General features: G+C 50.2%; 1 protein-coding gene across 1 annotated transcript in view; it reads right to left on the reverse strand.

The window, feature by feature from the left end:
• LOC114660967 (protein kinase, cAMP-dependent, regulatory, type I, beta) overlaps positions 1-13194 on the reverse strand; it is a 102348-nt gene that overhangs the window by 74236 nt on the left and 14918 nt on the right.

Consider the following 13194-nt stretch of genomic DNA (forward strand, 5'->3'; position numbering starts at 1 on the left):
AACAATTACGGAGCCGAGTGCGGCGCGACTCCTCGCTACGACCGCGGCTGCGAGTCACAGCCTCGCCACTCGTGTGTTGCCATGACAACCAGCCCTCCATCAGAACGGCAAGGGGGAGAAGGCAGAGATCTCGAATTCAAAAAGCACGTCTCCATCCTCCAGCATCGATCCTCTCCCTGCGGACCACCAGTGGAAAAGACGACACAGAGCCGATCAAGACATCCGCACTTTTTGCATTATTAATATCCAGAAATTCAATGAGGAAAAAATGGAATGCGGCACACGAAGTAAACAGATAGCACAGACAGCAGGCACCGGGGGGGGGGGCCGCACAGCGAGATCCGCTTTCTCAGATACAACATCAGTCGCATGATAAGGGGGTCGGGTAAAGAATTCCATCTTAATAAATGAGGAAAAAAAAATACGAATGGGCACCGGAGGGGGGTGCAGGGAGATTCATGGCCATCAGTGTGGGGGGTGGGGGGAATTGGACAGGTGCAAGTGATCTTTTTATTAAGCAGGCCTGAACGACAAAGGAGCAGCTCTCAAGGGTCTTCCGTACACTCGCGTCTGCCCTTTAAGTGCCAGGAAAAGCAAAAGACGCAGCACCTCCGACTTGTGCCAACCACGTTCAGGCGGTGAATCTGGAGCTTTGAGCATCCGATAAAAAGACAGGAAGAGTCACAAGACCACGCGTACAACACGGACCACTTATTAAAGACGAGACGGCACGCTCAAGTACGCCAGTCAAAGGCACCTGCCGTGACACAGAACACTTCAGACTCTGAGTGTGACATTGCGGAGCGTCACCGACGACCTGCTGATGGCCACAGACTCATGTGGTGGTTTCACTCTGATACTGCTGGATGTGCCTGCTGTGTTTACTTAGGATTCCAAGGATTAATAAAATAACAGCGGGAGGTCGAGCTTTTAGTTCCAGGACCCCCTAAATGGTGGAGTGGTCTGCCTACTACTATAAGAGATGCCCCTTCGGTCTCAGCTTTCAAATCCTCACGACTTCAGTTTAGCACACCCTGACTAGAGCTGCTGGTCAACTGTGCAGACTGTCATTAGCACTACAACAGAAGTCATATGAGAGTCAGAATTTGTTACTCACCCTCACCTGTTCTGTTTCTCTTCTCGGTACTCAAATGTGCCACTGCTCACCTGCCTGGCACTTGGTGCCAATGCCCACCTGCCAAGTTATTCTGCCTGCCTAAGGTAAAGTCATCTCTGACAGAGGAGCACAGGAATCATGGGGTAGAGGGGTCCTTTCATCGGATTGGCTGTCCCAGTGCTGACTCAGCTGTGGAATGGCCAATAGGGGGAGGCGGCTTGATGGCCGAGGTCTTCAGGACTCTGAACAAATCAGAATCCTATTATGGGATGTCATCTGTTGAATTCTGCTCTGTACTTGTAATATTTCTATTGAGGATGACTTCTGTTCTGTGTGTTGTGTTGTATTGACCCCCTTTTTTTTTTTTTGACACCCAGGGGGTCTCTCTTTGCACTGCCTTTCCGGAGGTTTCTTCCATTCTTTTTTCCCCACAAGGGTTTTTCTTGTCTTCTTAGAGAATGAAGGCTGGGGGGCTGTCAGAAGGCAGGGTCTACAGCACTTCTTGTGTGATTTTGGGCTTTACAAATATAAATGGTATTGTATTGTTTGGCATAACTGACCATCGTCCTGAGCGTTTTGTTGGCATTCAAAGTGCTGCCCCCAAATGGCTCACGTCAGACAACACTGGCAATGACTTGTCGTCTACAGACCCCAATAGTCATGGTGACCCCAAGGTTCATTTTTCCCATGAGATTTACTTCCACTCGGGGATGTGATTGCAGAATATGACGTCTCCTGTCACATTTACGCTGATGACTGCCAGCTTTATCTGCCTATGAAGTTTAATGATCCCGGCCGGCAGCGAAATGGCACAACTGGCAGACAACAACAACGACGATGACAATTCAGTTCTCGTGTAGCCCACAATGACACAGGGAGTGCCACAATGGGCTCTAACAGGCCCTGTGTTTTGACAGCCCCCCAGCCTCGACTCCCTAAGAAGACCAAATAATAAAAAGAGCCTAATGGAAGAAATTTTGGGAAAAGCAATTCAGAGAGAGACCCCCAGGTAGGTTGAGCATGCAACGGGTGTCAAAAAATGGGGTAAACACAACACAGAGAACAGAACACAAGTCATCCTCCCCACACAGCCGGACAACAGCAAGCTACAAGAATAGACAGAGCTGTCACAGACAAGCATACGGATTGGTTCAGAGTCAACAAGCCGCCCCCCCCCCCCCATTAGCCATCCCACAGCTGAGTCAGTGCTGGGCCGGCCAATCAGATGACAGGACCCTCCTACCCGATGATCCCAGTCCTCTGCTATCAGAGGTGACTCTTCAATAGGCAGGGAAAACAACTTGGCAGTAGAGCGGTGGCACCAAGCACCACATGTGGGTTACAGGGATGGACAACAAGAAAAGGGTTCAAGAGCAAAATGAAAGCGAAATCAAAACGAGAGTCCAAATTCAAGGTCGAGAGAACAAGCGAGAAGTGAGAACCGAAAGCAACACGGACAGAGTTGGCACAAGACGTCTGGAGAGTTTTGGCATCCGCAGATCGGGTATGGAAATGGCTTCCTAGCCGTCCTTCTCTTCTTCTTCTTTCAGCTGCTCCCGTTAGGGGTCGCGGATTTCCATCTCTTCCTGTCCTCATCATCTTGCGCTGTCACCCCCATCACCTGCATGTCCTCTCACCACATCCATAAACCTTCTCTTAAGCCTTCCTCTGCTCCTCTTACCCATCATCTCTATCCTTAGCACTGTGATAATTGCCCGGACACCACCAGTCGGAGACCACATATTTATCCACAATACCTTTTATTCTCTTCTCCACAACAACACAAGTTAGTCCCGCACAACTCCCACAGTGCTTCTAGCCCCAGTCTCCCTTCTCCTGGGCCTTCTCTCTCCTTGTCCCTGGGCCACCTGCACTCTCTCTCCAGGAGCTTCATCCTGCTCTTGCTCCCGACTCCAGCTCATTGATTGGAGGGAGACGGCCCCTCTTATCCTCACCCGGATGAGCTCCAGCTGCTCTACCTGACGTCACGTCCTGTGTGGCGGAAGTATCAGGAGAGCATTCGTCCTCCATATCTGTGGCGGAAGTAAATAAGTCCCGGGCTCCATGAGGCTCGGGGCACCCCCTGGCGGTGACCAGAGGCCCCAACGGTCTCGAGCCTCCCCGCTCTCCTTCCGTGGGCCTTTTCTACTCCAGGGCGGTTGCCCCCTCGTAGCCTGGAGGACAAATATGCCACAACCTAGTCCTTCCAGGCGTCCCGGCCGGGTCTGACCTCCAGCCATGTACGACAGCACCCTTTTCCCAGTATACCCAGCATCTCTCCTCTGCACATGTCTAAACCAACACATTCTTGCCTCTCTGACTTTGTCTCCCACCCTCTAATGTCCTCGTTCCTAATCCTGTCCATCCTCGTCACACCCAATGCAGACCTTCACATCTTTAACTCTGCCACCGTCCCCAGCCCATATAACATCACTGGTCTCACTCCCGTCCTGTAGACCTTCCCTGTCACTCTTGCTGATACCCGTCTGTCACCAATCACTCCTGACACTCTTCTCCACCCATTCCACCCTGCCTGCACTCTTCTCTTCACTTCTCTTCCACAATCCCCATTACTCTGTACTGTTGATCCCAAGTATTTCAACTCCTTCACCTTTGCCAACTTCACTCCCCTCATCCTCACCATTCCACTGACCTCCCTCTCATTCACACACATGTATTCTGTCCTGGTGGTCCTACTGGCCTTCATTCCTCTCCACCTCGACCTTCTCCCCACATCACAATGTCATCAGCAAACATCACCGTCCACGGGGACTCCTGTCTAATCTCGTCTGTCAACCCGTCCATCACCATCCTAGCCGTCCTTTTATCCTGTTCAATCCCTAGAAATCTGAGGAAGCGGACCCAACGACGGGACTTCAAAATGGCGGCGGCTGAGGACCTAAAATGGCTTCCAACACTTGCAAAACAAAACACACAATCCAAACCATTACAGATTTCTAGCAATTAATAAAAGGAACGGAATCCTCGACTCCCCCATTCTTGTTATGCATTCCATTTGAACTGGGAAGTCGGAATTTTCCGAGTTCTAAGTAGGACATTTTAACTGGAATGCCCCCACAAGAAACTCTGAAAGTTGCCTCGACCTCAAAATCCAAGATGGCTGCCGGCACTCGCACACCAACAGACGTGAAAGCTGCAGTATCAGACGGCTGATTGGCACTTCTGTCTGTCCGAGGGATTTAATGAGACACAACTGCGGTCCGTGGACATGTTGCTACTCTGTTTGGATGCACTCCATGCTTGTTCAGTAGTTGTCTGTATTCCGAAAGAACAAGAACAACTGGTTTTCCTGGAGGCGTCCATATTGGTTTGTCAAATGTTTTACTAGAGCTCAATCGACTCGCAGCTCCAACAGCCAACTTCCAAGGTAAATGGAACGCGTCACGTGTGTCCCGCCACGAGAACTGGGCTTTCCAGCCTGCGGGGAAAAACGAAACGGCTCGCCGAATGCAATTCGGAATTTGAGTTTTTCAATTGAAGACCCGCCTCTCCCCCTCATTCATTGGTCAAGAGTCTTGTCTTCAATTCAAAATCTCAAGCCCATGTGACTCTCGCTTTTCCTGTTTATGAGGGGTGTCAATAGTATTTTAGCAGAAAATGCATGCGTTTTGTACGTTTTGCGCCAGCACCTGAATAACAGACATGTGGATTGTGTGGAGATTTTTCTTTTCTTTATTCCGTGGCCGTTTTTCACGTCGATGTACAGCATTGGTCACCATTGGCTTGTATTCAGTAGTAAACGTTCCTTTTTATTCCCTTTCTGCATGAAAACGCGAGATTAACTTTTTTTTCTTGCCCACCACTACAAACCACATGAGGTAAGTAACCAATCAAAACCCTTCATTTCTGGGTGGTCCGCCTCTTTATGTCCCCCTTTTGAAAACAAAGCATTAGGTGACTTACAAGGTCCAGCAGTGAGGTGTCCCAATGGCTCCTCTTGTGACAGGAGCGGGCCTGGCAAGCACTTCAGCTCTCCATCGGCTTCATCATGAAGCACAAATCATCAGAAGTGCCATCACGCAGCACTTTACAAAGCCAACAGAATACAATAAAACAGACGGAGATAAAAATAAAAATAATAAGAAGAAGGGCACAAGTGTAAAATCTAAAACCTGTTCAACGAGAAGGTAGTATGGCACAGGAATGGCACGACGCCGGCCAACAGCTTAACGAAAATGACAGCCGGGCATGAAGAGGCTTAGCAGGACCAGAGGAGGAGGGCGGGTTGGCATTTCTAGTGTCACAAGAATCGACAAAAGACACAAACAGGCTTGGGACAGCCACCCGTGTATTTTATTTCCTGGCTGCAAATTAAATGAAGAAGCGTACCAATCAGAGTCCACAATAGAACCCATTTGCTTGGTACAAACATGGCGGCTTTAAGGGGAAGTGGAGGAAGTGATGTCATCAATCGGGCCAGAGCTGGAAGTCGTGCTATTGGGCCTGAGACTGGAAGTGATGTCATCAAAAGGGTCGGGGACCGGAAGTGATGTCATGAATAGGGCAGGAAGCCAGATGTCGTGCTATTGGGCCCAGGACCAGAAGTGATGTCATCAATAGGGACGGAAACCAGAAGTGATGTCATCCACGGGCCTGGGACTGGAAGTGATGTTGTTGGCCATGCAAGCACCCTAACCCCCACCCAACACCCCCCCACCCCCAATCCAACCCCCAGTCCCCCCAAACCTGACTAAGGGAGCGGGCCGGAAGTGATGTCATCAATAGCCCCCACCCTGACACACCAGCCCCAGGACCGGAAGTGATGTCGTTGGCCATACCCCCCCCCCCCCCACACACACACACACACACACTCTGTCTCCTAGAGGGGACCGGAAATGATGTCATCCCTGGCACCAGACCCAGAAGTGGCATCGTTGGGCACAGGGCCGGAAGTGACATCATCAGGCCCAGGTGGAATTTCCCATATCTGGTGTGTAGAGACAGTGCACTCCGCCACCCCCTGGACTGGCATGGAATTACTGTCATTCAGGCTCTTTAGCTGCCACCCATGCAGACCCTTTCACTGCTCTTGCTAAGACCGAGTGTACCCTTCCAGGGCGAGGTGGGCAGAGTAAGCCTCACGACGTTCGCCACTCCGACTCAGGTTCAGATTCATGTCTCGAGTCTTCTATCTTGATGTTTATTATTCTTTGGTTTTCATTTTCTTTATGTATGTAAGCTGCCAGAGTTGTCCTTCCTGTGTTTTGTGGGTGGGGGGTCCCCCAAGAGGCAGGGTCACCTGCCAATCACCGCCCTATAAATCCAGAGGGTCTCCCACAGTTCCCGGCAGTTCACTTCTAAGCTGCCTCCGAGTGGCGAGTTTTCTTGTGTTTATTACGAATTCTGTTAATTTCCGGACATTTCCACCGTCTGCCTTGTTGTTTGACTTTTTCCTTTGGGCCTCGTCTGATTTGGGTTTTGGTTTCACATTTCAGGCAATTCGAGTTTGTGTTTGGTGCTTCACAGAGCGTTATAGTGATTGGAACTCCTTTTTTAAATCCTAAACCTTTTATTCTATAAAGATTCAGTGCTTGTCCTTATTACTAGCCGGGGTTTGATGTTGATATCCCCCTCTAATGGGCATCACTGGAAATGCTTTGGAACTCCTAAATCACGAAAGAGGCAGAGAGCTGAATGAGCAATCCCAGAAGCCTCGGCGGGTGGACTGGCAGCTCAACGGACCCCTCAGTCTGTGTGCTGTTCTCTTGGTTAGCTTGTCCCAGTCTCTCATCCTGCCAGTCCTCCATTTGTACTTCCAAGAGGGCCCGAGGTAAAGCAGAGCCCCTCTTTTTAATGAACATGCTCACAAACAAAGGGCTTTGGGGAGACCCCCCGACTTGTGCTTCTGCCTTTCTGTAAGAGTCACAGTGGACCCTGAGCACAGGGTCTGGGATGGGCAGAGCGATACTTCAATTTACAATTAACGTGACTCAGACCCCCTGCGTCGTCACTTTTTTCTTAATTAGTGGCCAAACCGTAACGAGACACGAAATGAGCCGCCACCTGAAGATAAAGAAGAGATCACTGAGGCGGATCTCTCAGGTCACTAAAACCTTTTGACGGTGGTCTTAGACAAAACAGAAAATCAACCGTTTTTGGAAATGTCTGGAAAAAGCATGGAATTGAATAACGGGCTTAATTAACAGCAAGAATCGGCTTCTCATTAAGGAACTGGTTGGAGTGAAACTGGCTGGAGTTTGAAGTTCCAGTTTAGCTGGTCGTCTGTCAGCTCGTCTCACCTCTCATTTTTGCTTGGCTGCCATTTTAATGAAGAGAAGAATCAACAGAGAGGACTGACTCCTTAAAAACAGGGCTATTAAAATGAAGGGGAAAGGAGTTCATTAGCAGTGAAAACTGATTAGGAAAAGGGTGGAAATGAAAACCTGCAGCCACTGCGGCCCCCCAGGCCCAGAGTCAGACCCCCCCCCTGCCCTACAACACAGCTGGTCTCACTATGGGCAACTTGAAATTGGACATGAATGAGCACTGGGACACTGGGACACTGGGACACCCCCCCCCCCCCCCCATTTTCATTCTTTGTGGGCAGAGCTGCCCGGAGAGGCTCCACCTGCCCGCATCTGTCCATTGATTCCTCATTCATGGCCCAGCAGTGCAGTGGTGTTGCTCTGACCGGCCAGTCACGCCATTCACAGAGTTGCCCCCTTGCCACCGTGGCCTGCCATTCATAGAGTTGCCCCCCTTGCCACCGTGGCCTGGTCCGAGATAAACAAACAGCCTGTGCAGTAAAATCTATCTAAACATTATGGGAATTAGCAGTAACTTCAGAAGCTCTAATCCCACCTATTATGATTTGCAGTAAATCAATCCGCCTGTAATCCAAATATTAAAACACCTGGACACTATTGGAGTTTATAGAAATTGTGCTTAATCAGCTGAATGGGTATTAGTGGCGTGAAGGGCAGATAACATATCATCTGCGTGTCCGTAACACAATGAGCCCCCTTTGTTGTCAGAGTTAAGTGCAGGGTGATGTAAGGTGGATGATTTACCTGCAAGGCTTTTGAACCGAAACGCCCACCGCCTCTCCACTGTGTAATTAACGAGGAATCAAAGCGAGATTTGAAATTTCCCAGGCCGAGGACGAACAAAGCCCCAGTTTCAGCGGAGGAAGTCAAGCCTGATGATTTGGGGGGGGGGGGGGGGCGGCCCTGACATCCCAAACTGGATAAACAGCTCCGAAATGGAAACGGGAAGGCGGAAAATGTAAAGATTCATTAAAAGCTCAGGCCTCGTGCTGCACTCACGGCACTGGGTAACGGGGGTCCGGCCCAAGACCACGACTTCAGTTAAAAACATAACTGGGAATCCAACGGCGGTCATATTCAATGTTAGAAATGTCAGAAGTTGTAGCTTCTAACGTGACAAGGAAAGCGGGTCTTGTAAGAAAAAGGCGCTATATTGCGCCCGACCCGACACAGATTGACATGGGAGGCACGGGTAAAACAAATAAACTGTTTATTTTTCTTCAGCTGGAGGGCACGTCTTCCCTGTAATCCCTCCAGCCACAACACAGTCCCACGTACAGTACCACAATAACACCAAGCACCTTCTTCTCTCACCGCCACTCCTCCTCCTCAGCAAGCTTTGTCCTCCACCTCCCGATTCTGGCCGCTGGGTGGTGGTCGCCGGCTCCCTTTTATTGGGTACCCGGTGATTGATTGCTGACATCCAGTGCCCAAAAGGGGCCAGCCGCCCCCTGGCGGCGCCTGCAGAACCCCACAGTACTGCACAGAACTCCAACCATCCATGAAGCCCTGGGGGAGTCCGAGGCACCGCTGCAATCCAGGAAGGCTACCATCTAGTGTCCAGGGGGAGATACTGGGTTTCCTACCCTTGTCCCCCTGGTATATACGGTGCAGGGGCGTCCCGGCCATCCGTCACAGTGTCACATGACCAAAAGAAGAAGTGGCCTGCTCAGTCGACCCACCGCTGCTCGTTGCGTTGTTTTTTATTTTTTATCATTTCAAGTGGAGGTGCCGCTGTCTCCCGATCATCTCTTATAAAAATCCAGCATAAGAGTCTTAGGCATAAAGATATCACGTGGAAATTCTGACCGCGTTGCCATGTTTTCCCCCAAAATAAACACCGACAGGACCGGCGGTTCTACTGTACGTGTGTCACAGGCGTGTGCTGGGGGGACGGGTTTAGACGACATCACGGTCCCTAAAGTCCCTTCTGCTTCCGCTCCAGAGCAGAGTGGAGATAATCCCACTGCAGCCAAGTGACCTCACTTCCTGTGTGTCTGACAAGTCCCGCCTCCTCCGGTCAGCACCAAAGGCATGTTGGCGTTCCTGTGGACCCCCATCGTTAGGAGCCACACTCGCCCACGGCACCCCCCCTTATTCTGAAGGCTTGGCCTTGTGAGAGGAGCTTAGCGCCGTTTAACGTGTGATTTGCTTTCTCGATCCTCACCATTTATTAACATCGATGCTATCAAACGGGGGGGCTCCAAGAAGACCCAGCCCTGGAGTCTCTGTAGAGATTTCTGATCAAAATCGAGAGGCGGTGAGCATTGCACAGTGCTAACGTTGGACTCCAAGGCTGACATCCGGGCACACATCCCTCCAAAAGTGGTCAAGTCATCTTGAGGAAGGCCCGAAATGTTCCGTATCTGAACTGGGTCCAATTCTGACCCTGGCACAGCCCTGTAGATACAAGAGTCTGAGCCTGAAAGGATCCTACTGGGCACCAGTAGAGGTGGGGAAACCAAAACAGCAACGGTGGAATCTTTTCAAACAAAAACACAAAAATGAGCTCCGAGGGGCAACTAAAAAGGCAAACAACAAAACACGATGGAAACGCAGAGCATGGGGGTCCGAAAAAACAAAAAATAAAAATCACAAGACGCAGCCAATGAACCGCAAGGGTCTGTGGGTATTCCTCAGCCTTTATAGGGCCGAGGGCAGGGCCTGGATGTTGATGGGCAGGTGGCCCCCGCCTCTTAGGGAAACCCCCACAAAACACAGGAGACCCCCAAAAAGGAGGAACTTTAAACCTCCACATCTGGAAGGCAGCATGCCAGCTCAGTGGGAACTCCCAGGGCACCCCTGGCATTTACACCAGTGAAAGGTGCCCTTGCCACTTGGTGTGGCGTGGCAGTAAAGGCTTGTGTGGGCCAAGTCCACTGGCGGGGGCACTCATGGTTAGGGGGGCCCTTTAATTTCACACGCAGGTCTTTCTTTTGGTCAACCTGATCAAGTTGTGTTGACCAACTGTAAGAATCAAAGTTACCCACCAAAGAAGGAACCGCACTGTTCACCTTGAGGCCACGTGGACTCTGAACAGAGCAGCTTTAACATTCGGGTGACAAGAAACACGAGAACCGAAAAGACTGGCATAGCGGAAAAGATCGAACAACAAATTAAACGGAAATCGTGAATAAAACTAATGTGGACTTGGTGCAGAAGATAAAAGGGATGCTGAAAAAATACAGGAGGCCAACCTCTAAATAATTAATGACTGGCACAAGGCAGGTGCCAATGCTGGATGGGGCGCCAGGCCATGACATGTCACCAATTTGTGTCACATGTGAAGTCTCTGTGCTCTCAAAGTAAACAGCATGAAGAACATGTAAACTGCACACAGACGGGGGGACCAGGCACAAGGAGCTAGCAGGGGACAATGACAAGCACAGTGCCACCTAGCTGCCAATTGCATACAACAGGCACCTGCCTAGTGTCACTTTAACAGAATGTGACTGCAACGTGCTGCTCTCATCAGCAACAACAACAACCAGAGAACAAACGGGCACAAAAAGCACATCCGTTTAAAATGACTGAGCTGTCGTCTAATTACGGCACGTGACGCGGGCAAGGGGCAAACACCGTCAATGCAATAATGGGGCCGTCCTGAGGTCTTCACCTTCTCATCATCACACAAGGCCCCCACTAGCTGTAGGGCTGAGGACCACCACAAGCCCTTGGGTCTTTTTTATTATTCTACTCCACTCCACTGATTGGCAGGATGTTGTGATGCCCTCCCCTGATTGGTTCACGCTTGTTATGTGGCCCTCCCCTGATTGGATGCTGCTTGTTACATTTTGTCGGCCGCTCTACTCACCTTTTATTTTGGGAGGTGATTCTGCCTCATCATCAGTCCAAACAGAACAATCTGTTTTTTTTAATGGTTTTCTTTGTCGTATTTGCCATTGCTGTTCTTCTCTGTGTACAAATACAAGCAGCAAATGAATGTCCAGCATGGAGGACACTGTCTTCCCGGTGTAATCGATGGCTACATTAAACACGTTTTCAATCATTTTAGTGGGGGTGGAGAGACTTTCTGAAATGACGTCAAAGTGGCACTTTGTGAGTGTGTTTTGTGTTCAAGACTGAGCTTCACACTGGACTCACACCTGGATAGGCTCTGGACCACCAGGACCCCAAACTGGACTTCTCCAGGTCAAAATTGTTAAGCTTCTATGGTCCTATCTGCAAATAACCTGCAGTGAGAAGAAGTGACAATCAGGCTGAAAAGACCTCCAAAGGCAGGCCAGTACCATCACCAGCCCACCCAGCATCCCCCCAACCCCAGACACCCTACTAGGCCCCCAAGTGGAGGACAACTGGCCAAACAATTCAAAATATAAAGGACTGTCCAAAGTGGTTCACAGTGGGGGCGGGCCCAGCAGGAGTGATGTGGGAGTGGCCCCACCTCCTGGGGCTCCACCCACAAATCACATGGATTGGAGCGCATAATTACAGAGAGAGCAGAAAAGTCAGACAAAGATGAAAAATAATTTGGAAATAACAATAAGGAACGTCTTAGACACACAACATCCTGGTGATCAGCGGGGCAGCTTGCAGACCTCCACCCAGTTCTGATATTTTGTGCATTGATAAAGTTGGGGGTCCCTCAGCTCAACTGAATTGATGTTAGCCAGAGACCACCTGATGGCAGAGTAGGGTTCTGTTTGTGACTCCCACTTGTAACTGCCGAGTGAATTGTACGTAACAAAAAAGCGATGAACTCCGGTGGGGTCCACAGACGAGAACGGGGCAGGTATTGAGTACGGGGATTAGCAAGTGACAATACGGACCCCAGAGTCCTACTGTATAAACCCGCTCTGCGCCTACAACACTGGAACAGCAAATCTGATCCTTATGAACTGCCAAATGATGAGGAAATAAAAAAAACCCCCAAACAATTCAGCTAAAAATGAAGCATAAAGTGTCGCCATCTACGGTACGGGCAATGCCAAAGCTTCCTTTGTACGGCGGAGACTCCTTCACGGGCAGCGAAACAAAACATCCCTGCCCTTTAGGTCCGACCTCCCTCTCTGTCGGCCCACCCTGAGAGCCCGTAATTAGCAGACTGACTCACCGGCTTCCCTTTCTAAAGCGCCGAAGGCTGCTGCTCACCTCGGAGACCCGTCTGCATCCATGGGTACACGGCGGGCTCGTCAGCGGCAACCCGCACAGGAGGGGATTCTCAGGTCGAGGTCATGACAGAAACACTCACTAAGAGGTCCTCTGTGTGGCTGAGGGTCACCTACTAATTCAGGCTTAGAGAACTTGCTCAAGAAGACAATCAAATCACCCAACTCAGAGCTGGAGCTGAAGAGAGAAACTTCAAACACTCTCAGACTCGACAGGCGGCAGGATAAGACCCAGAGACCACCACAGAAACAGAAACAGACCACCACCTAGGAGGGCACAGCTGATGAGCCCACAAATACGACAAGAAGCTACAATGCTGGGACTGACTGGGAGCCATCAGTAAGGTGCTGCCAATGGAGACCCACCTCAGGATTCAGCGGCTGAAAGCACAGACAGACTGACAGACAGACAGACAGATTTCGATTTTAGCTTTATAAATACTTTCATTTAGTTTACACCTGTCATTGTCCTCCCACTGTTCTGATTTCACACTGTAATGGTGGTCCAAATGTTAGGCAGCTTATACAGAATCTTAATTTTTTATAACCTGAAGGACGCGTGACCAGCACAAGTCCGGGGACACTAGGGCTCACTCACACAGTGCACATGCCAGCGTCCACAGGGTCGACTCATCGGCGAGCGTGAAGACCACCCCTCTCA

This window comes from Erpetoichthys calabaricus, chromosome 11, assembly GCF_900747795.2.
Source record: "Erpetoichthys calabaricus chromosome 11, fErpCal1.3, whole genome shotgun sequence".
NCBI classification, from domain to species: Eukaryota; Metazoa; Chordata; class Cladistia; order Polypteriformes; family Polypteridae; genus Erpetoichthys; species Erpetoichthys calabaricus.